The sequence below is a fragment of the Dendropsophus ebraccatus genome, chromosome 1 (genome assembly GCF_027789765.1).
Source record: "Dendropsophus ebraccatus isolate aDenEbr1 chromosome 1, aDenEbr1.pat, whole genome shotgun sequence".
Classification (NCBI taxonomy): Eukaryota; Metazoa; Chordata; class Amphibia; order Anura; family Hylidae; genus Dendropsophus; species Dendropsophus ebraccatus.
Window position 1 is genome coordinate 51,490,073 of NC_091454.1, and position 26,029 is coordinate 51,516,101.

At 39.7% G+C, this 26,029-nt stretch overlaps 1 protein-coding gene across 2 annotated transcripts in view; it reads right to left on the bottom strand.

Moving 5' to 3' along the window:
• LOC138792797 (teneurin-2-like) overlaps nt 1-26,029 on the bottom strand; it is a 245,561-nt gene that overhangs the window by 217,806 nt on the left and 1,726 nt on the right. The window lies entirely within an intron of this gene.

A 26,029-nucleotide genomic window follows, 5' to 3' on the forward strand; every position in this document is an offset into this window, starting at 1 on the left:
GTAGAGCCTGTTTTCAATTGAAAAACTATCAGTTTCCTTCAGAGACCTATATTTTTCCTTTCCCCCAAGTTTTAATCTGTTGGGGCTAAACTTCTAGTAGCCACCACACACTCCTCATCTGTCCCTGAAGTTATACTAAACAGAAAAAAAAAAGTTAACACAGAACTGTACCATGGAGATTGAGCTTGGCTTTCACTGCATCTTTGCCCTCCATTTACGTATATAGGCTGCGTTCACACTACGTATATTTCAGTCAGTATATTTCAGTCAGTATTGCAACCAAAACCAGGAGTGGATTAAAAACACAGAAAGACTATGTTCACACAATGTTGAAATTGAGTGGATGGCCGCCATATAACGGTAAATAACTGCCATTATTTCAATATAACAGCCGTTGTTCTAAAATAACAGCAAATATTTTCCATTAAATGGCGGCCATCCACTCAATTTCAACATTGTGTGAACACATCTTTTCTGTGTTTTTAATCCACTCCTGGTTTTGGTTGCAATATGAGGACCACAATACTGACTGAAATATACGTAGTGTGAACCCAGCTATATATAGTGAGAAAGTGCCTGGCATATACAGTACATTAATTAGAAACTATGACAGTGTCATATAGTGGCACCTGTCACTTACAGACTAATTTTTAATTCATAACCATTTAAAAAGATTCCATTACAGTCTATGGATGGTGGACGCCACTGCTAGTAAGAATTAGTGTATTAGAAGCAAATGCACTTTAGTTGAATCAAATGAAAAGCAGGGTCAGCACAATAAATATAAAATAGCAATATCTAAACAAGGTAACATTTTTTAAAGAAACCTGATTTAAAAACACACAAGATAACCAAGTAAATGCTCCAAAGTATGTGGGATGTCAGTTGGCTAATTCTCAGTACACAAACACATACAAAGTAAGTAAATGTGTATTTATTTCTTCATATTAAAAAGGCTTAGCTAAACATAATACAAAAAGGGAAAACGTATTTGAAAATCTGACACATTTCAGATTTTTTTTATTGACGTAAACCCTTTTTTACAACCTATTCTAGGGAAAGAACAAAAATATTTAAAGAACTGTCATCTCAAAAAAGCAATCGCCTTGACCAACAAAAGTTTTTGACGTCTCTCAGACATCGAAATGCAAGGGATTCAAGAGCATTCAATGGAAGTAGTAGCCTTCAAGAGAACTTTATTGCATATTCCAGACAAGTAGCATATTTCGACCACCGGTTTCTAGATATTAATATTAGAAAAATCTTAATAGTAAGAAATGTATAATAAGGTTTCATAATCTCAACTTATATTATGGATACTTACAAATTCTTGTATGGATCTGAGTGCAACATTAACCAAAATCAATGAATCTACTGTACTTTAATATTTAAGTTTCTCATACACACACCCAAGCATTGCTTCATGGTGAGAATACCTTACTAATACAGCATTTTATGGAAGTCTTACACGACAGTGTGCCTAGAGCTATGTAATACAAACCCATAGGGAGTAGCACTATAAACTGCACAACACACAATTAATGTCCATGATGTCTTACAGACATCATATTTTTAGACTTTGTCTTTACAATGGGTAAATGTTATTGCATTTAAATTTTTATTCCTTAAATCTTTAAGCACAAATCTTAAGATTTATCTTCTGCTTAAGTAAAGATGTTGTGACTACAATATGCTGTAATCTGAAGATGATACGATATGTAGAATGAATGCACGTCATTGAACTCTCCTTCCTTCCACAAAACATTTCTTATACATTTGATTTTTTAGATAACTCTTGAACACATCTTTGAGAGGAACACATGTTCTTCATGGACATAAACATGCTGACTTCTTCCAACTTTCTAGATTCTGATAAACATCAACTATTATCTTTAAAAGCCATAGAAAAAAAATCTGATTGCATATTGTGAGCAAGGACATGTTGGAGAATAGTAGTTATGTTGGATTTATTTCAATATATGTAATTCACATTATTGTATCCTATTTCATGTCAAGGTTAAAATGACCCAAGTTACTGACGTGTGTGGATGCTTGGACACATTAATAAAAGTATTTAAGTTACGCTAAGTTAACACATATTGCATTTGCTGTGGAATACAGTAGTGGATGACATTTCTTCACCAAATCTGCACAGTAAAATACACAATAAACTTAATGCTAAATAAAACATTGTCTGGAGCAAATAACTAGGTAATGTAGTAGCATAGTGAGTAAAACAACCATTTCTATTCAGCTATATATTTTACTCAAAGACAATTAATAGTCATTTTGCAAACTTTTGTGCATATAAAAACTAGATCTGAAACTTGTTCACATCTATCAGGTACTTATGGCAATGTCTGGGGCACCAGGAACCTGACAAATTCCCATTTAATATTACACTACAGAACAACCTTAAAGCATAACATTGAGATAAATAGGTATACAGTGGAACACTGAGGTACTATGATCTTCAAACTACTAGGCATCAAGGGCAAAAGCAGGTCAACAGTCAGTATAAACAATTATGAACCATTAATCACTTATTATCCTTTGCAATGCGTGAATTACTGGAAGAATTCAATTTTTGCTGTTACTTTATCAATTAGTTACAGAAATTCATACAGACCAGTGCTTCTCAAACTGTGAGGCGGTAAATAGAAGGCCTTCCCTTAAAGTAAGACCTAGCAAAGTTTTTGTTTGAAAGCATGCACAAGGAAGAGAACACCAGGGTATGCAGCTGTGATTCTTTTTAGCCCGCCACTGCTTCTCCTATCTTTACTGTCTGTTGCAGAACAGCTGCATCCAGGTAGTGAGGACCGTCACCTGCTGCTAACCCCCAAGGGCCATCACTTGTAAATGTGCAGGCAAGGCACCAAGAAGCCTGCTCTACCACCACATGTACAGCTGCACACAGTCTGAAGTTAGTTCATCCCCTGCCATCATACTGTAGGCTGTCCATTCTGTGCTGTATGAGTGTGCTGTGGTGAGCTCCCCCAGGTGGCTGAAAGCTGCCATATCATACACTCTGTACCTACTGTGCTTGTGACATGTGAATTCTTTTTAGCCCTTCGATCTCACAGAGTTTAAGACAGATCTGTTCAGAGCAGTGCGGAAATTGAATCTTAAAAAAGTTTTTTTTTTTTCTAATAAAGCAGCATCAAGCGAAAGACGAGAAGGTGAAGTGTGCTCGCACATCAGTCCATGGAGCTTCATTGAACAAGATTTGGAGACTCAGACTGGCCATTGTGTCAGAAGTTACTGGTGCCAGTAGCAGGCCTGATATATCTGTTAGGGTGCCTTCACACGTACCGTATGGCTGCTTATTTCTCGCACAAAACTCTCATCAAACTCGCATGAAAGTAGCTGCGTTTTTTGTGGTGTTGAACTCGCCTGTGAAAATCATATGAAAATCAAAACTCGCATGTAGAAATCGCACCAAACACGCAGTGAGAATACTTGGCTTGATAGTAATCAGTATTACTGTGAATTTATGTGCGAGAAACTCGCAGCGATAAATACACAGCGATACGGTACGTGTGAAGGCACCCTTAAAGGAAATGATGAGTATTTTACATTTTTTTACCCCTCCCATAGTGCCAGGTGGTAACTTGGAGTTGTTTCAGAGGAAAGTGATCGAGGATATCAGTGCTTCAGTTTATCCCCCATAATCTTACAAAAAAAGAATGGAAAGCTTTACCATTGTTAAAAAAATTTGATGATACAATAACAAAGAGAGCAGATAAAGGGGAGGTATTGTCCTCATGACCAAAGATTACTATGTATCTGAAGCATATATATAGTTAAAGAATACTAATAATAACTAGAAATGAACAGTAGATGCCACAAATAAAATCTACTCGAAATTTCAAAAAATTTTCAGGACACAAGTAGAAAGAGGTTTTCTCACAGAGAATACAGCACAAAAATGACTTCCATTGTCATACAACGCACCGTTCTTTCTTTCTCTCTCTCTCTCTCTCTCTCTCTCTCTCTCTCTGTGACTAGACCCTTGGATGGGGATCTCTTTAATCAGTTATTACCACCATTGCTTATTTTCCTTATAGCACCATCACAGGAAAAACTGTAGTATTTTAAGGAAGTGAAGTGATATTGGTGCTCTAGGATTTTTTAAATCATCTTTTTTTCAGTGATAATGAAGTATAACAAGGCAAATGTACAAAGGATCTTATATACCTTGTATGTAAGGTATATGTCAATATTGAGGACCTAAAGTACACATAATGAAACAGGAAACAAAGTGTTAGAGGATTGTAGTGTGGACATTGTAGAGCAGAAAGTCTAGTTGGTTTACCAATTGTTACATGAGCAATGTTAGAAAGATAACAATGACGGGTCAATTTCAGTGCCAAGTGGTGCATTAAAATTTCCACCAACAATTTCCACCAAATTAAAATATAACTTTAAATATAATCACATAAAATGGCTGACTGATTGTCAGAATGCACTAGTCCATTCAAATAATAAAGACAAAGTCACTCCACTGTGTCTAAAGAAATAAACCAGTAGATTCCACAGAGTCATGATAATACACATGTGGTCAAACACCTGTATAACACAACACTTAGTACATATACCGACCCAGTTTCCGATGAGTATTCCTACACTGAGATCCCTACAGTGCTGTATGTGGATAGTATCATGGAGTAGTAGGATATAGGGGGGATGGGAGGTAGATGGTCACCAGGGTATATGGACAAGCTAGTGGATATGATATGAGTCCTATTAGACCCTGAATAATGCCCTGTGGCTATCCTTCCCTAGGGGGAGTAGAAGGGCTGCCCCACACTGAAACCTAAAACTACCTCCTGCCATTGCCCTGTATATTAGATGGCTATACTAGCTTTGATGGGCTAGTGTAAAGACCAAATAGACAGGTATGCAATGAAAACAACAAACATTTAGAAGGGTAAGCTATACAATGCATGTGTTAGTGTGACTTTTGTGAGTATCTGTAGTATATAAAGCCGAGCGTAGGTTTGGTATAAAGAGCACCCCCACATCTCATCCAAAAGATGAATACTAGAGATGAGCGAACCTCTAGTTGATCCGAACTCGAACTTTCGGCATTTGATTAGAGGTGGCTGCTGAAGTTTGATAAGGCCCTAAGGCTATGTGGAAATCATGGATATAGTCATTGGCTGTATCAATGTTTTCCAGACAACTTTAGAGCTTTATTCAAGTTCAGCAGCCCCAGCTAATCAAATACCAAACGTTCGGGTTCGAATGGACTTGAACCCGAACCCGGTTCGCTCATCTCCAATGAATACATAGGTATATATATATACACATATACCCAAGCCTAGGATTACCATTACTGGTCTTTGCATCGAAGACTAGAAATAACATAATACAGATATAAAACATGAGGTATGCATTAATCTCAGACAGCTATGTCGGAATGATAAATTTAATTAGCACACATATAGCATACTTTACAACACAGATGAAAAACCCTCCTGTAAATCAGTGTTACAAATACCTAAGGCAATTCATGGTGAAACATTAGTGGTATTACTGCTTGTTTAGTGGCTGCAGCATACTACTGCAACACACTGCGGCAAAGGTATTAAACTGCGGCTGTCAGGACAAGTCAGGGTACACACAGGTAACACAGAGACATATGCAGCCCTGACACTGTCCCATGCCACCTGTCCCTGCCTACTTGCCTCAACATGTCCTATAGTAGGTGACACAGGACAACTTAGAGCTGTCCTTTACACTTAAATAGGTGGAACAGGACATGAGACAAACTTGAGACAATTACGAGACAAAGACAAATATACACAATGGTGGGAAGTCAGTCAAAAGGACAAAAATACAAACCAAGTGAGGAAAAAAAAAACGTAGTCAGGGACACAAGCCAAGGTCCTGTTACCATTAGATTAAGATAGCAAATCACAGGGTAGGGAGCATTGCTCGTAACAAAGGACACAGTCTGGGTGTGGATGGGAGAGGTGCAGCACAGTGGTTGCTTACAGCGGCCCTCCAGCTGTTGCACAACTACATTTCCCATAATTCTTGGAATGCTATGGCTTTAGTTTTGACTCTCCAGGTATAAAAGGAATTGTATTTTTGCACCAGCTGTAGAGGTTTGAGTTTGACACCCCTGCACTACCTTGAACCTGGCTTAATGGCATTACAGCAAAAATCATGTCTTTTCTGTCTGATTCAGTACTGGGAAGAGCTTAGGTTTCTTTTAAAACAATAATTCCATTTTTATCAAATCGAGTAATGACTTATGATTGGGACGCACAGTATGGCGTAAGTCTAGTTTTTAATTTCCACTAGATTAGCATTAAAATACTTTATTAAACAATTCTGTGCTAAATAATATTGTTTGCTTAAACTAATTAAATGCTAACAATGGCTTCCATGCTCATTAAATTAATTTCCTGAACATCCTTTTGCGTACATGGCTCTGTTCCAGTTTATTTGAAAACAGGAGTAAATATGTGACTAGTCAATGCTGGTGCAATCTGACTTGTAATCAACAGGAATGCTTGTAGTAAAACAACATTCTTCATCTTCTCACTCATGTGAGAGCTCAGAGAATTAATGGCAATACGCTTAGGAATTTATTACACCTGCACCACATTTACACAAAGTGGGTCAGCAACTGCCTGGTATCATTAGCGATAGACAAGGGAGTAACAACTGACAAGTTAAAAATGAAAAGGCATTGTCCAACAGCTGGGACACACAGTAAGGTCATTTTACAATACCACAGTGATTCAAGCAAAGTACAAGTTGTGAACTTTTCATTCACTGTTAAAAACAAAAAGTTCTCTCTGGTTTATTAGGAAACTGAAATTTGCAAAGTGTCTAGTGAGAGATATAATGTAATAGATCTGTTAATGAGTTAATTTCATTTATTATATATGTTGCTAATAAAATGATTCATTCTGTTTGCTATTCGGCTTGAAGGGAATGAGGCATCAGAAAAACATTTACTGTTCAAATCCCGTTTTTATGTTCAACATATATTTTAAGAATTATTGGTGATGTTTTTTCACATTTTTATTTTACTATCCATATTATAAAACAATACTGAAATCTTGCAGTTTTTTGTTTAGCCACTAGGCCAAAAACGGTGACTTCCTGTTCTGCCCATTATATTAAATAGAGGATTGCTGGAATGTAATCACATGCGTACAGATTTATGAGACGCAAAGCATAAATTATGCAGTTCCGTACGCGTGCAAGTTGGAATATGTTCAAAAATGATCATTATAACTATTCTGACTAGTGATGAGTGAGTACTAAAATGCTCAGGTGCTCGGTACTCGAGACAAATATTTTCCGATGCTCGGGTACTCGTTTTGAGTAATGAACCCCATTGAAGTCAACGGGAATTTCGAGCATTTTTGCAGGGGAGCCAAGTTCGGTAGAGGGAAGGTCGTGTGAAAACCTGTCAACCTTAGAAAATGATGGAAACACCACGGAAATGGACAGGAAACAGCAGGGGGAGCATGTATGCATGCCTCTGAGGCTGCCTAATCGCACTATTACGCCAAATTATGGGCAACAGCCTGATGGTCAACCTCAAGACAATGGTGCAGACCCAAACCAAGATGGGCAAGGCACATGCAAACAAAGTCAAAGGCCTGAAGGTCACTTTGAAGTTCAAAGGCCTTGGTGAGTGTCTTATAGAGTCTGTGTGTAAATGGTGCTATATGGTGTATGCCCACCTCTTACTCAGGACAATGAGCAGTGACGTTCTATGCAGCTGTACTACAAATCAAAACAAGACAATGTACAACAGCAGCAGCACCAGCCACAAAAAAAAAAAAAAAAAATAGTACTGAGGACTTCTTTGGAGTCTGTATGCACCACCTGCTGTCCCCTTTCTCCCAGAAGTCGATCACCACAGTGTGCAGCTAAAATCATGGTAGCTGCACTGCAAGTCCCAGCCAGCAGTACTCCAAAAAGAAAAAAAAATTAAGCCCTTACAAGGGCTGTTGGGTTCTTTGACTAGTATCATTGCCTACAGGAATGCTAATTCCCTACGAAACCTGAGTGGATCACCTGCTGCGGATTCAGCAGCTTGCCCCCACTCGTGGCCATGCGCATCTCCGCCTATGCCATAGACTCCATTCTCTCCAAACTGGTTCATTCTTTGGGCGGATGGCAGAATCTTCCTGTGCATAGAATGGAGTCTATGGCACAGGCAGAGATGCGCATGGCCACAAATGGGGGTGAGCTGCAGAATCTGCGGTGGCTGATCTGTCAGGATTTCTCAGTGTGCACATACCCATAAAGTTGCCAAATGACCAATAATAGTTACAAGTTATTTTAAAAAAATGTACTTGTGCATCCTTTCAGTTTACTCTTAAAATATTATTGGCAACATGCTTTGGCTCTGCCATCCTAACTTAAGGTGTTACATTTCAGACACTAGAATTCACACAAGCAACTATTGAATCAAGTCCTAGCTAACTTGAAACATTCTTTCTGATGTGCATCCAAGATGGCTAAAACAGATATTTTCGATGAGTCATACAAAAATGTACCTGTATAAAGAAGGTGAAAATCAATATGAACGTATGTGAACCAGGAGCATTAAAAAAAAAGTATGTCATCAAAATTGTCAACATCAGAATGAGATAAATATTGCCTAAAGGTTTTTTCTAGGATATGTATTATTTCCTAGACTTTTAGCCATTTTTTACTTTTGAAGAACAAAAAAGATTTTCAATTTCAGGTTTATAAGAAAATGCCCTCCTTCCCTAGGGTGCCCACTGAACAAAACACTGTAAACATTACAGCACTTGTACAGAAAAACATGCCCGAGATCAGCTGTGTCACATGCAGTATATGATAACCCCCCTGGGCTTATCTGAGCACCAATATGGCCCGCAGCCCAAGCCTCCCTTCCGCAGCCTCTCTCCCGAATGCGCTCAGCTAGAGCAGATACCGCCTGAAGCCGCTCACCCGAACCTACTCAGCTGAGCTCAGATACTGCCCGCAGCTGCTCCCCGTCCACGCTGACCATCCAAAACTTGTCCAGGCCGCCTCTACCGCCCACCATACCGCCGGACTTCATCAGCAGGCATCTTCTCCCCCAGCAGGGTCTGGATGCAAGCTCCCCCTCCAGCAGGCGCAGTGATATGATGTCATTGCACCTGCTCGAGGATCCGTCCCCACGGTGACAGGATGGAAGACAGAAGATAGAAGGACCTGCTCTATGACAGGATTAGGTGAGTAGGTTTTTTCTTTTGTTAGTGTGTGTTGGGCAATGCAGGAGACAGTAGTACTATAGGGACAGCACAGTGGACATTAGTACTATAGGGACAGCACAGGAGGCAGTATTACTATAGGGACAGAGCACGGGGACAATATTACTATAGGGACAGAGCACGGGGCAGTATTAATATAGGGACAGCACAGTGGACAGTATTACTATAGTGACAGAGCACAGGGACAGTATTACAATGGCGGCAGAGCACGGGGGCAGTATTACTATAGGGACAGAGCATGGGGACAGTATTACTTTGGGGACAGCACAGGGGACAGTATTACTATAGGGACAGCACAGGGGACAGTATTACTATAGGGACAGAGCATGGGGACAGTATTACTATGGTGACAGCACAGGGGACAATATCAATTTGGGGACAGCACAAGGGACAGTATTACTATAGGGACAGAGCACAGAGGACAGTATTAATATGTGGACAGAGCACAGGGACAGTATTACTGTGGGGACAGAGCACAGGGACAGTTAGGGGACAGTATTACTATGGGGACAGCACAGGGGACAGTAATACTATAGGGACAGAGCACAGGCACAGTATTACTATAGGGACAGAGCACAGGGACAGTATTACTATGGCGACAGCACAGGGGGTATTATTATTATGGTCACAGCACAGGGGACAGTATTACTATGGAGAAAGAGTAGAAAAGTGCTACTATGGGGACAGCACAGGGGGGATTGTAACTATGGGCACAGGGGACAGTATTACTATTGGGACAGAGCACAGGGGACAGTATTACTATAGGGACAGAGCATGGGGATAGTATTTCTATTGGGACAGAGCACAGGGGACAGTATTACTATGGAGACACAGCAGGGGGAATTATTACTATATGGAGACACAGCAGGGGGCATTATTACTATATGGAGGGCACAGGGGTCATTATTACAGCAGGGTGCAAAATTACTATATGGAGGCACAGCAGGAGATCCTATCTACAGGGGGAAACCCAAATACCTACTGACTTTACTGCACATGACACAAAAAAGGGGAGTGAAGTTGTTGTAAAAGTGCAGAGACTAAGATGTTTGTCTGACAGGTTCAGAAGACATGACTTGTTGATGCAAGAAATCATCACGGAGGTCTGGGCCAGAAGGAGAGGAAAAGGACAGTGATGCCTCAGGTTAACCCTTAGACGACCCAGGGTGTATAGTTACGCCATGGAAGTCTGTCCCCAGACGACCTAGGGCGTAACTGTACGCCCTGGGTGTTTCTCCCGCTATGAAGCGTGCTCCGGAGCGGAGCGCGCTTCATAGCAGGTGGGGGCCGGCTGCAATCAGCAGCCGGGACCTCACCGGTAATGACACGCTGCAGCGATCGCGCTGCCGCGTGTCATTAACTCCTTAAACGCCGCGATCGCGGCGCGACCGCGGCGTTTAAGTGTAAGTGACAGGGGGAGTCCCCTGTCACTTACCGATCGGGACCCCCGCAGTGTGACTGCGGGGGTCCCGATCGTTGAAACGGACTGCCGGAGGTCTCTCACCTGCCTCCGTGCGGTCCGATCGGCGATCTGCTACACTAAGCCTGCACAGGCAGGCTTAATGAGCAGATCGCCGATAACACTGATCAATGCTATGCCTATGGCATAGCATTCATCAGTGTAGAAATCAAACTAATGTATGTAGAAGTCCCCCAAAGGGACTTCAAATGTGTAAAAAAAAAAAAGTTAAAAACACTAACACACAACCCCAAAACCCCTCCCCCAATAAAAGTTGAAATCACCCCCCTTTCCCATTATATAAATAAAACATATAAAAATAAATAAACAAATAAACATATAATATACCGTAGCGTGCGTAATTGTCCGATCTATTAAAATATAACAAGCGTCATTGCGAACGGTAAACGGCGTACACGAAAAGAGGGAAAAAAGTGCGCGGATTACCGATTTTATGTTACATTATATATAAAAAAAAATTAATAAAAAGTGATCAAAACGTCCGATCTTCACAAATATGGTATTAATAAAAACTAGAGATCATGGCGGAAAAAAATGACACCCCATACAGCCCCATAGGTGAAAAAATAAAACCGTTAGAAGCGTCACAATAGGCCCATTTTATTTATAATTAATTGCCAAAAAAAAGGATTTCATTTAAAAAAAATATATAACATTAGAGAATCTGTGTAACCTGCATATGGTTGTGTTCGGGCTGACCTATAGAATAATAGTATCATGTCGCTGTTACCATATAGTGCATTACGTAGACACAGGAACCCCCCAAACGTTACCATATTGCATTCTTTTTTGCGATTTCACCAATTTATATCTTCATAAATAATATATTTGGAATTCCATCATACATGTTATGGTAAAATGAATGACGCCATTACAAAGTACAACTATTCCTGTAACAAGCCCTTACATGGCTTGTAGATAAAAAACTGAAAGTGCTAGAGCTCTTAGAAGGGGAGGAGGGAAAAACGGAAACACTAAGATCAAAATTTGCGCGGTCCACTGGGTCATTTTGGGCCTGGTCCTCAAAGGGTTAAAGAAGACGTCACCTGTGAGTCACTGAATGACTTTTTAAAGGTTGGATAACTACTTTATGCCATAATACTCATGCTGCTTCTTTCTAGCAACAACCAGATGAGACTCCCTCACCCCGGACATCACCCGGAAGGGGGGGGGGGGCGCTTTTATCAAGATTCGCCCTGTAGTCAAAATTACCTAGAAACTGACAGTTCTGTGCGGCCGCTATTCAATGAATTCAAAGTTTTTCTTGCATCCACTAAAGATCTTGGCCGGTGCATATACTATGGGGGGGATTTACCAAGGATACGCCAGAGGTGTACGCCAAGGAGAAAGTGCAGATTCTTCTCCCTTCTTCCTGGCGTACGCCTCCTGTACGCCCCGCTCGCCCGATGGGTGGGCTGGCGGAGCTTGCGGGGGCGTGATAAGGCGGGAAGGAGGCATAGCCTCCTCCTGCGCCTCATTTATCATGATTTACGCCTGCTCGCAGGATTCCATTAATTTTGGCGCAATGCATATTTTGAATTAATTGGATTAATATGGATTCATTCAAATTATACATTGTGTGAATGTGGCCTTAATGTGAAGTTCAACATGGAATGTATACATTGTATATATAAAATCGACTAGGTAATAACTTTCTTTCTTGTGATTAAACTTTTTCTCCATTGTATACTTACAATCCTCTCGTCCTGTTCATTAATTGAAAATGTTCAATCACATCAGGTAAATTAAGCAGTAAACTGTTAAAAATCTATGCAAATTAAAAATTGAATTCGAAGGTTTATCATCTGCGTGGCTCCACTATTTCTGGCAGAAGTTAAATTAGAACTTTGGTTTTCAATGGAATTTGGCTATCAGTTAATTTTAATTCTCATTTCATTTCTATTATCAGTTAACTCATTTTATATCTGCTATCAGTCCATCTTTCAGTCTTACAAATGAAATGAAGTGCTATATTATTTTTGGGATTTCACTTCCTTATTATTAAATGATAAATGAAGTATGTATCATAATTTGACAATGTATGTAATGTTTATCATGTTCTAGATTTCTAGAGTTTCCAGGTGAAAAATTGACAGTAAGTTTATAAATTATATCTTATTTCATTGAAGAGGCTGAGCCAGAGGAAATAGCAATACAGTGTTAGGCTATGTTCACACAATGTTTTTTTTTCCATTTGAAATTAAGTCTGTCATTTTGCTGTTTGGCCATCCGTTAAAGTAATGATGGCTGTTGGTACATTATTTTAGTTTAGGTGGACTAATTGGCCTTTGGGTGTGTCTTTAATTGAAAAGCCATTATATTTAATGCTAAAATGGTAAAAGGACAATGAAAAAAGGAAAAATGTGTGTAAACTAAAAAATAATGTCTGCTGTTTGCAAAAGACGTCAAAATTCTCTTATATTTCCAACACAAATGTACCTTTGAAATGGATCTGTTTTATCAACTGTATTTTTACTGTAATAAGCTATAGATTTTCCTTCTGCTAAATCTAAGCATATTAGCTACTTGTGAACATGCTAGGAGGAAACCTGTAGTAGAAGTCAAAGCAAAAAAAAAAAAATATTGGAACTGTCCACTAATGGAACAGTTTTTTATAACTTACATTTGTTTCAAAACTCTTAAGAGATGTTCTCAAAGTCTTCAAAGGCTGCACCTAATCCACTAATCATGTCATCTTCCTCCAACCAAGTCCATTTTTTGTTTAAAAATTGTGAGAAAAAATTCCACCCCACGCCTTAACCAGCACTTCTCAAAATGTAAGGTGGTCCTCTGGCCCTCTGAATGCAGGGAACATCCCAGTACCTAGAAAATAATGTTTCAGTACTGGTAGAAAATTTATACAAGAACTGAGAAGAGCAAATTGATTCAGCCCAGACAATTCTGACAATTTGAAACTTTTGAAATTAGTTTTGGATGGATCTCTTATAATGGCATCCACATTTACTTGTCATACAAAGCCATACATCTCAAGTATTGTTCATAATATTCCACACTATACTGCTGCTTTCTCAACAACTAGCTCTTAAAGGTGACAAAACACATACATTGTCCGCCATATTCCATACTGTACTATTACTGCTGCCAATGTAACTAGCCCAACACAGCTAAAAATATGCACCATACTGCTGCATCTACTAATAGCCTTTCACAACCATGCATCTTCTGCCTTGTACATCAATACTCTGTATAGCATAAATATAGGTAAAATAAATATATATATATATATATATATATATATATATATATATATATATATACAGTATATATATATATATATATATATATATATATGAGACCTCAGAGTTTTATTCCCACTTTATCAGAGTAACAGGGACACGTTCAACTCAATTGCTTGACTACAATTGTTAAGTTTTATTGTGACTAAAAAGGCAACAACATGAAAAAGTGCCAGCACTATTACACACACCAGCAGCTGCTCATTTGTTCATGTCGGCTGACTGTTTTCTTCTATTACACCAGATGATTATCGGCCATAACGGTCGATATTGGCCAAATACGGTCAATAATCGTTTAGTGCAGTGCTTCTCAAACTGTGAGGCGGGCCTCACCAGTGAGGCCCCCCCTAGTTGTTGATGAGGCCCAGCTGGGGAGCCAGTTTTCACAAAAGTAACTATGATCTGCACAGTCCCCCAAAATCTCCATTTTAGCAACATTATTTATTTATTTATTTTGTACTTGCTGTATTAGTATATAGAGCTTGAGAGATGGGTAAAAGGTAGCGCTAGCATAAGTTTTGGCGTTTAAATGGACTTTCACCACAGATGGTGAGGCCCTGGCATCCTCTTGGTCAGTCTGGTGAGGCCCCGGCATTGCCTTGGTCTGTTGGGTGAGGCTCCAGTAGATATAGTTTGAGAAGCACTGGTTTAGTGTAATAGGGCCTTTACATGTAGCGGGAGTGGCTGTTTCCATGTGGCTCTTGCATTCCACCTATCCCACCCCAAGAGTAATTTAAATATAGATTAGCATCATCCTGCATGCCCAGTTTGCAGACTCAGTATTAGTCCAAGAGAGGCCATGCAGTGCACAGTGTAGGTTCATTCTGTGTCTGAGGTTACCTTAATTTGGTGAGATGGTGCAAACTATTTGATCAAATGGTGGGCCAAGAACCACATTTTTCCCTATTTTTTCTTTAGCAATTTTGCAATTCTAAAGTTATATATAAACCATATGTCCTTTCTGTTTTGTGACTATATTTCAGCCATGGCAGCATGCACCTGCATAGTGTAAATAGTAGCACTGGATGTGCTGGCTATTTTTTGGTCTGTCAGTATCATCATGGTTTGGCTAAACAAAAACAACAGTATTTCACAAAATGATAGGGGGCTAGGTAAGACAGCAATAAAATTGTAGGCTAATGGGAGTTCTGGTGTCTGTGTATGTATATGTGTATAGCTTCATATGTAGTATAATGGCACTAAGAAAAGTCTCTTTTTGGTAATAATATTTACTAGGTATGAATGTGAGACCCTAGCTTCACCCCCTACTTACATCTATCTTTAATCATAAAATAAAACATAGCAATATTTAGAACAGACACAAAATAACATTAACTGGTTTATACTGAAAAAGGAAACAGCTTTAATCAGATCTTTTGCTTGCAAGTTAGTAAAGTTTCACTAAATCCTGTGTGGGATTTTTTTTTTTTTTTAACTTTTGAAAACGACTTTCAGATAAAACTAAACATTCACTTATTTTCATATCTCATATTTAATGGATGATGCAGCATTGAAGTGATTCATCCCTCATAGTGCTTGGCAAGGCTTCAATCACTGGACCTGTTTTTATAAGCAAATGGCACAGGAATCTTGGCTTAGCTGTGTTACCAACAGGGCTTCTCAAAGTGGAGCATTGCCACTAAACATCCAAGCATTCAAGAAACGACACAAAATGGCTTCGGGGCAAGTAATCCATTCACAATTGATGTAGATGTATGAAAGTTTTAGTTTAGTTCAGCTGCACTGCTAAAATGTTGGCACTGACATTTTCCCCTCTGAAAATAATGGGATGTTTTATTAATAAATGCTAGACTTGTTTGCCCCATTGCAAAGCTGGATTTGCTCATTTTAGTACCACTTGCCATCTTTCCCTTCAACTGTCATTATCTCAGTTTTCAGTAAATAGAACAAGAATAGAAAACTAAGCCATTTGAAGAACTTTCTTTTCAGCTATCACTTGTGGCTGAATTCCTTGCTGGCTATGCAGAACAGTTCCCCAGAAACAAAAGTTGGCATTTACCTAGAAGCAGATCTGATAACTTCATGATCAGAAAACAAGTTACAGTATTTGTAATCAGATATTCTCACATTTACAGTGACTATAGGTGATGCATGTAAGAGCCATGAAACCGTAAAGTCGTATAGGGCGTTAGCTGCAATGAATGAATTTAGGAAATCTGCATTATATATAGTATATTTATGAAGTTTTTTTTTTATGAACTATTATAGTCTGTCAACCTATTGCATCTTTACTGTACTTATACCATAAATATTAACATAAAAATAGGCTATATTACATGGCCATATTTCACCTGTATTTATGTAAAAAGAAAGCAATGTAGGTATTTAGATATCAATATTTATTAATGAATTAATGAAGCATGATGAGATAAGATTATTAATGGCCTATCTTTATGAATGGGACAAGGCTGCAATACACTGCACAGCCACTACTGTGTGTACAGCAAGCAGGTATACAAGAACCATGAATGAATACAGAGATGCTAAAAGTTCGCCTTTAGCTGATATGATACACAGCAGCAAATTCTCAACAAAATAGAGAGTAGATTTAAATAATGGGATCTCCCCTTTTGTGCAACAGATATACAATAAAATAAATGTACAGATGTAGTCATAGTCAACAAACTCATAGCAGTGTGACATACAGAGACTGCAGCACACCAGCAGCCTGCAATCATTACACCTACACAGTGATTCTCAGTGCCAGGTGGGTAAAATTTTAAATCATAGAAACATAAAAGATTGTCGGCAGAAAAAGACCACTTGGTCCATCTAGTCTGCCCTTTATTATGTTTACTCTGACTTTATTAAGAAGCCATCAGAAAAAATTACAACATGTCATATCAATGACCAAGAGGTCGGTTACAGTGGCATAAAGTATAACCGTGATACATTGCACATCATGTTTTACATATAGCATGAAGCAACGTATGTTACATAATGAAACACAGGATAGCTACGCATCAACACTATGAAAATATAATGAACAAAGCACCTTGAGGTGCAACAATTTTGGAGAAATAACAAGAAAGAACATGCGCCCGCGAAGGGCCAACATAGTGAGGCCATTACAATAGAGGCTCGTGAGTAAGAATGCTAGGGCGCAGAGGGAAATCAAAAGGAAAGAAAAGAAGCAAGGAAGCAGGTGAGAAAAAGGAAACAGCAACGACAACAAGGACAGGACAAAACAGAACACATAAAAAAAGGGAAAGGGGAAGAGGGGCAGGAATGTGGGGGGGGGTAAAGGGGGTTAAGAGGGCGCAGACCTTCAACACCACAGACTCACCTCTGCTCCTTAACCTTGCTATAGGAGACTAGCAAAATCTGGGGCCTCCACAAAGAGGATCCACTTAGTCCAGATCTTACGATGCGCCTCTGTTCTGCCCTGCGCCTCGGCCACAAATTCCTCCGCCCGTTGAATTCCCTTCATTTCAGTGAACCACTCCCGCAATGCAGGGGTCACAACCGTTTTCCAGTGTCTAGGTATCACAGCCCTCGCAGCTGCGAGAACGTGTCTCAGCACGCCCTTCTTGTGTCGTGACATTGAGCCGGGTAGTAGAGAAAGGAGCATGGCTCTCGGAGTATTGGCTATGCGTTTACCAGAGTACGCCTTGTACACTCGCAATACTCCTTCCCAGAACACCTTGATTTTGGGGCAACTCCACCAAATGTGGAGGAGTGTTCCCTCCTCTACCCCGCATCTCCAACAGCGATCGGTAGATTCAGGATACATGCGGTGTATGGTGGACGGGCATCTGTACCACCTAGACAATAGCTTGTAGCTTTTTTCCCTCGAGTGAGAGGAGAGGGAAAGGCCATGTGTAAAAATGCCTAAAGAAGTATTATCTTAGGATAGATATATGTGTGTGGCTATGTTCACACAACATTTCTTAAGCTCCATTTAAAATGACATCCATCATTTTGAGTCTAAAATAATGGTCTGGTCTGCAATGACTGGTGTTTGTACATTATTCTAGTTTTGGGTTACTACTTGGACTTTGGGTGTGGCTTAATTAAAAAGTCCATTGAATTTAATAACAATAGTGAAAAAAAAAAAAAAAACTGTGTGTGAACAACTAATAAAAAAACGTCCTGTTTGCTAAAAACGCTGTTTGCTAAAGATGTCCGAATATAATGATCATGTTCATTATTTTGACGTCCGTGGCAAAAACGTCCGTTTTTCAATACATTGTGCATTGGACGTCCGTCTTCCTATTGACTTTAATGCATTGCCGTTGCAGTCAGTTAAATAGCGAAATTAGGCACCTTTTCTCTTTTTTTGATTTTGTGTGAACATAGCCTATCCCAGGGATGTTTAAATTATGTAGATTTACCAACCACATCTGCTGGAAGTTTGTTTCAAGCATCTACTACTCTTTCAATAAAGTAATATTTTTTGCATGTCGCTACTGATCTTTCACCCAAATTTACACAATATAAGTGGCAATGCATAGTGTATCCAGTAACTGCCATACATTTACTGGGTCATCTGCACTGCAAGGAACTTATTTAATGTGTACAGCAGCCGACAAGTAACTGACAATGTATACATGCATCACTGCTCACTATTGTATAAAGGATAGGTAGGACACTCTGGACTTCGCCCAGCCTATGCTAAATAAGTATGCTTTAGCTTTGTAAAGTATGCTTTGCTGCTAACTTTATAAGAGCAGGAAGTCCTGCTTTTTACAGAAGTCTCTGTACACACTTTGCATAGAACATTACACCAATAGGGTTGTATACCTTGAAAAAAAGTGTACGACCAGTACATATACCAGTACATATACTAGTCAGTTCAAAATAAATAAATAAGTTAATGAAGTCCCCAACTGTAAAACACTGATATAATTGGCGCTGTTCTCTTAGATTTGTCACATAAACATAAATTACTGGAAAGTGATAAAAAAATATATATTGTCCCCATTACTATTTGATAAGGTTTTATCCACTGCCACATGACCATGGTATCTAAATGCTGAAAAAACCCAACTCTTATATAAATCATACCAGCTACTGTATTTATTTTTCCTATATATGGAGTCTTGAGAGCTGTTATTTTACTTTACCATTTTAGTATACTGAAACAGTTAGAAATGTGATCATCACTAGAGATGAGCCAACCTGGAGCTTGCTCGAGTCCATCCGAACCCAAAGTTTTGGCATTGGATTAGCGGTGGCTGCTGAAGTTGGATAAAGCCCTAAGGCTGTGTGGAAAACATGGATATAGTCATTGGCTGTATCCATGTTTTCTAGACAACCTCAGAGCTTTATCCAAGTTCAGCAGCCGCCAGTAATCATATGCCGATCGTTCGGGTTCGGATGGACTTGAACCCGAACCCGGTTCGCTCATCTGTAATCATCACACATCGGGCACTTGACTTTTTACCCCATACAGGACAGCAAGTTGCAAATAGTAGCCCATTAGCATCCAAATTTATTTATTTTATTTTTTTTTCATGTTGCACGGCTAATAATAAACATTTCTAATCTAAAAGTTTTGATATTTTTGAAAAGGGATTCAAAACAGAGAAAGGCAGAAGCATTGCTTCTCAAGTAAAAATGGATCACGTAATGTAAATATTCTTGCAGGAATAAAGAGTACACAGCAATTCTCAGTTTACGCCAGTTTTTCACTTACAGCAAATTGATATATCTGTCCTAAGGTCCCTATGGAACAATTTGCACAGTCTGACTGTAAAAAGATTGTTCAATTTCCAGCATTTATCATTTATAAGATGTACATGTCAAGGATTGGAGTTTTAACCCATTTAGGTATATTGCAAAACTGTTGACACATTGACACATTATATTTGGATTTTGTACATTGAGCAAAAGATATTTTTTGAGCACTGAAACCGAAGGTGTTGATTTTAAACTGAATATTTCTTAGGATTAGGAGTAGGATTTCTTGCAAAGGATTTAATGTATGTCTTTTCTATATGCATATAATGTAAATTTGAGCAACAGGAATTGCTTGTCCTGAATACCAAGAGCAAGGTGTGGAAAGATGAAATCAGCGGCAGATCTCTCGCACAAAGCTTTATAATAAATAAAAAGAGCATATTAATTGAGAGTTCCACTAGACTTCAAAATCTGAGTTTTGCCAAAAAATTTTATATTATTTATTTAAAGTTGTTGCAGTCAAAAAGTATTAGTAATTGTAGGTTCAGACTGTGTTAAGCAAAGTAATCAGTTGACTCACGTTGGTGATTTATGCTATTTTATTGGGTCCCTATAGTGTGGTCTGCTGTGCTACGGAGTTCCAATTAATTAGCATATACAGCCTGAACTGAGTCACTAGATGACTTGATTTGGATAATTAAAATAAATAGGGTCTGCTGCTCTCCACCACCGTACACATTGGCACACCAATCAGTGGCAAGTAAATATAAGGCTATGTTCACACTGTCCAAATGGACAGCCCTCATTTTATGACAAGTAATGTAAATTTTTTGCCTTAAAATTATGGTTGTCCAGTAAAAACTACCATCTTTTTGACAGTGTGTAAACATAGCCTAAAGCTTGATTCAAGTAAGGAAACTAGTAAATGAGCAACAGGGAAATTCCAAATGTGTAATGCAATCCTGAGGAAGATACTGTAACAGAAGGACATATTGTTATAGACCAACAACAGTACGTTCTTCAGGGAACTGGTATTCAATGATACACCCTGCTATACTACAAAACTGTACACACAATATTAGGGGTAGGGTCACGCTACATTTTCTCCATGGGGGAGATTTATCAAAGGGTGTACATTTTAGACTGGTGCAAACTGCCCACAGCAACCAATAACAGCTCCTCTTTCCGTTCACCAGAGCTGGAAGTTGAGCTGTGATTGGTTGCTGTGGGCAGTTTGCACCAGTCTAAAATGTACACCCTTTGATAAATCTCCCCCATGGAGAAAATGTAGCGTGACCCTACCCCTAATATTGTGTGTACAGTTTTGTAGTATAGCAGGGTGTATCATTGAATACCAGTTCCCTGAAGAACGTACTGTTATTGGTCTATAACAATATGTTTTTCTTATGTCTTTCTTATACAGTATCTTCCTCAGGATTGCATTACACATTTGGAATGACCCTGTGGCTCATTTATTAGTTTCCTTACTTGAATCAAGCTTTAGGCTATGTTTACACACTGTCAAAAAGATGGTAGTTTTTACTGGACAGCCATAATTTTAAGGCAAAAAATGGACATTATTTGTCATAAAATGACGGCTGTCCATTTGGACAGTGTGAACATAGCCTTATATTTACTTGCCACTGATTAAAAAAGTAACATCTCAGAAGCTGCAATTTGCTGAGATCTTTACTCAACTTCAGGAATTGACTGTTCACTTGTTGTCTAATATATCCCTGCACAGAAGCCATTGTCACAAAACTATCTATATTATTTGTTTGCTTTGTAAGTAGTTGTAAAAGAGGTTGTCCGCAATTTTTTTTTTTACTTCCCCCTGTCCACAGGATAGGGGAAAGGTAGGATGTCACGGGGGGTCTGACCTCGGTACCCTTGCCGATCTCCATATCAGGCCCGCCTGCTCTGTTATGCTCATTCCCATGGAGCAATGGAAAGAGCCAAGTACTCTGGAAAAGTGCTGTACTCTGCTTTTTCTGTTGGCTCCATAGGAAAGATTAGAGCCTCGGGTTGCGTGCAGTACTCGCAGCTTCAGGCTATGTTCACACTGCATATGATTCTGTCCGTAGTTCGTACGGCGCCAGACATGTGCGGCTGAAACTACGGGCGTGGGAAAAATCGACATGCGGACCGATGCGTACGAACCGCGAACATACGCCCATAGTACAGTTATGCTTCCCTAGCTTGATTCGAAGCGATCTGAAACAGGTCATTTACTTGGAAATCTTCGCCCAGCCCAATAAAACTCACAGAACCTTTTGGATTGAAAAATCAAGTTCAATTTGGCTGAAATAAGTACTCCAGACGGGACCGCAAGGAAATCCACGGCCGTGAGTTTCAACATTTCCGTCCTCAAACAATGGTCTTGTTCATTTTTCACGGCGCCGTATACGATCCGGCCGTAAGCTCATACGTAGTGTGCATTGTGCGGGCGTATATCGTATATTTTCAAGCTAACACATCAACCTCAAAACTACGTATGTATATTCGTGGTTCGCACTACGGACGGAAACATACGCAGTGTGAACATAGCCTCAATCTTAACAGAGCCAGCGGGGCCCTATATGGAGATGGTACAGAGTCCGGACCCCTGCAACCTCCTACTTTTCCCCTATCCTGTGAATAGAAGAAAGATATTTTATAATGCATTTAATTTATCTATCTATCTTTTTTTTTTTTTTTTTTTTTTTTAATAATCAATATTGCTTTTAAAAGGAAGAGACAAGATTTAGGAAAGCCAGCCTGCTATAAATACAAGATATATTAGGGAAGGCATGTTAGAGAATCACATTCTCTCTAAATGATTGCCTAAATAAAGTGTTTGTTACATACTGGGTTGGATGGAAACATAAATGTTACACTACGATTAAGAAGGAGACAATGAGAGCTAGAGAGCTTTTATATTGTTTCTTGTACTATAAAATTTTCTCTAATGAAAGGTCTTAGAAAAGTAAATTTAAACCCACTGGGGCAAAGCAAAGCAATATTGAGTAAATTCATACTTTAGTGTCAGTCAATTATTTCAGTTTGCTGCCTTTTTCACAGCTGAAACAAATTTTTCAATGTCCTTTATTTAAAAAAAAAAAAAAAAATAATAGAAGAGCATATCTTAAAATTGTTCTATTCAGTGACAACATTGAACTAGTTATACGTAATTACTGTGTATAATATTCAGTAAAATCCTTTTACACTACCTAAAGGAACTTAAAGGAACCTTATTTCCTGGATAACAATGATAAACTTACTCCACAATAATTAAAGGGGTAATCTGGGAAAAAAACAAACTGTGAATAGGGAAAGAGTAGGAAATTGCTGTGGGATCGATTCAATTTCTCTAAAAAAAATTGTTCACAAATCAGGTGTAATTCATATGAAGTGTCCAGCAGGGGGGCGCAGTATATGGAGAAATTACATTGAATAACTATATCAAAAGGGCCAGCAGCCCCATCCCCGGCACATAGGATGGGGCTGCTGGCACAGGTGGTGTGGCTGCGTCTACTCACCCCCCCAAAGATCCCCAAATTACCCCAATCAGAACTGCCAGCAGCCCTATCCACTGCACATAGGACGGGGCTGCTGGCACTTATAGTGCGGCTAACCCCCCCCTTCCCCGCAACAGAAGACCCCAGACCAGTGAATACCCCCCCCTATCACAAGTCCTACCCAAACTACCCCTATCACAAGTCCAAGCAGTCCCGTCTACAGCACATAGGACAGGGCTGCTGGCACTTGTGCGGCTGACTACAGCTCCCCCCCCCCGCTACAGCAGACCCCAGACCAGTGAACCCCCCCCCCCAAAGATCCATGTCCACTGCACATAGGATGGGGCTGCTGGCACTTATAGTGCGGCTAACAGCCACCCCTTCCCCGCGACAGCAGACCCCAGACCAGTGACCCCCCCCCCAATGACCCCAAAGCTCACCCCCAAACACCCCCCCCAATCCAGGCAAAAGTCAACTATAAGAAATAAAAAAGTACAAAATCTCAGTTCAAATCAAGTTCAGGGAAAAGCCAAAGACAGCAAACAACAGACAATGCTAGCAACTGGAAAAAATCCACAATCAAGGGCATCTGCTGAAAATAGATGTCTGTTTAAATCTCCCTCCAGCATTCCCTTTGCTTGGCTGCCAACCTCCAGCATGACTGACATCAGGACGACAGGACAGCCACAGGACAGCCACGGTAGCAGCCTATCAGCTTCTATCGTCAGTCAGGAGGAGAGCTGATAGACAGAGAGGCACAGAAAGGTAAGTACATTATAACCAGGCTGAAAAAAATTACAAGTTTACACAGGGTGCAATGAGAACGAAATAAAGCTGGGAAATAAGGGAAGAACTACAGCTGTTGTTATTATCTAATTAATTGTTAAATTAAAATGTATGGAAAACAGCTGACTGTGCACACACTGTCACAGGTGGAAATGTTTCCATAAGTTTAATCAACCACATTATTAGATTTTTTTTAAAAAAGGCAGGATATTCCCCTATTTTAAGACCATATTCTGCCTTTATTTACTGTGTAGGAACATAGGGGGAGACTTATCAAACTGGTGTAAAGTAGAATTGTCTTAGTTGCCCCTAGCAACCAATCAGATTCCACCTTTCATTCCTCACAGATTCTTTGAAAAATGAAAAGTGGAATCTGATTGGTTGCTAGGGGCAACTAAGACAATTCTACTTTACACCAGTTTGATAAATCTTCCCCACAGTCCATAAAAATACTGAGTATGTAGTACAGGATGGATGAATCAACTGCCCTGTTGATGGTACCTTCATTAATTCTGTTTGTACCACAAGCCTGTTTTTTTTTTTTTTTTTTTAAGGGCCCATTCACACGTACAGGATCTACAGTAGATTTTAGGCTGTATAATTGATGCTGTGTACAGTCTGCAGCTTCAACTCTGCACCATCAAATCTGCTGCAAATCCTGTACATTTGAATGGACCCTTAATGCTATATTTTTGCAAAGAGAAATTCAATAGTGATATACCTGAAAAGAACACTACCCGAGGCATGCTGAGTTTAAAAAAAAATGTTACTGATCAAAAACACAAAAATGCTATATATATGTAGACTTTTTTTTACTCTTTTATACAAATGTTAACCCATAGCTGCACCAGGACGTTATTTAACGTCCTCGTGCCGCTATGGGAGTTCAGAGGGGGGTCGCGCGGCGACCACCCTCTGAACTGCCGCGATCCCGGGTGCCGCGAGTAGCCCGGGCTCGCGGCTATTAGCGGGCACGGTCCGATCGCCGTGCCCGCTAATTAAGTACTTAGAAGCAGCTGTCAAAGTTGACAGCTGCTTCTAAATACTTGCGGTTATACATCCCTGGTGGTCTAGTGGGGGGATCGCCCCCCTGCGGCGCGATTGCGGGGGGGCGATCCCTGCATCCATCCCGGGCCGGGGTCTGCTCCGTAATGGCGCTGATCCCGGCTCGGCATTCTATTGCTTTTGGCTGCAGCAGCCAAAAGTAATAGAACACCGATCTCATGGATTCATGCAGTATAACTATACTGCATGGATCTCTATGAGAGATCAGAGTGCATATACTAGAAGCCCCCCAGGGGGGCTTCTAGTATATGTCTAAAGTAAAAGAAAAAAGTATTTTTAATAACACAAAACCCCCTCCCCTAATAAAAGTCTGAATCACCCCCCTTTCCCCATTTTATAAATAAAAATAAATAAATAAATTAATAAACAAACATGTTTGCTATCGCCGCATGCGTAATCGCCCGAACTATTAATTAATCACATTCCTGATCTCACACGGTAAACGGCGTCAGCACAAAAAAATCCCAAAGTGCAAAATTGCGCATTTTTGGTCGCATCAAATCCAGAATAATTGTAATAAAAAGCGATCAAAAAGTCATATATGCGCAATCAAGGTACCGATAGAAAGATCACATCATGGCGCAAAAAATGACACCTCACACAGACCCATAGACCAAAGGATAAAAGCGCTATAAGCCCGGGAATGGAGCGATTTTAAGGAACGTATATTGGTTAACAACGGTTTGAATTTTATACAGGCCATCAGATACAATATAAGTTATACATGTTACATATCGTTTTAATCGTAACGACTTGAGGAACATGCATAACAAGTCAGTTTTACCCCAGGGCGAATGGCGTAAAAACACATTTCCCCCAAATAAAAGAAATGCGTTTTTTTTTTTCAATTTCACCACACATATAATTTTTTTCTGGTTTCCCGGCACATTTTAGGCAAAAATTACATCTGCCTTAGCAAAGTACAATTAGTTGCGCAAAAAATAAGGGCTCATTTGGGTCTCTAGGTGGAAAAATGCAGGCGCTATGGCCTTATATACACGAGGAGGGAAAAACGAAAACGCAAAAATGAAAACTGGCTGT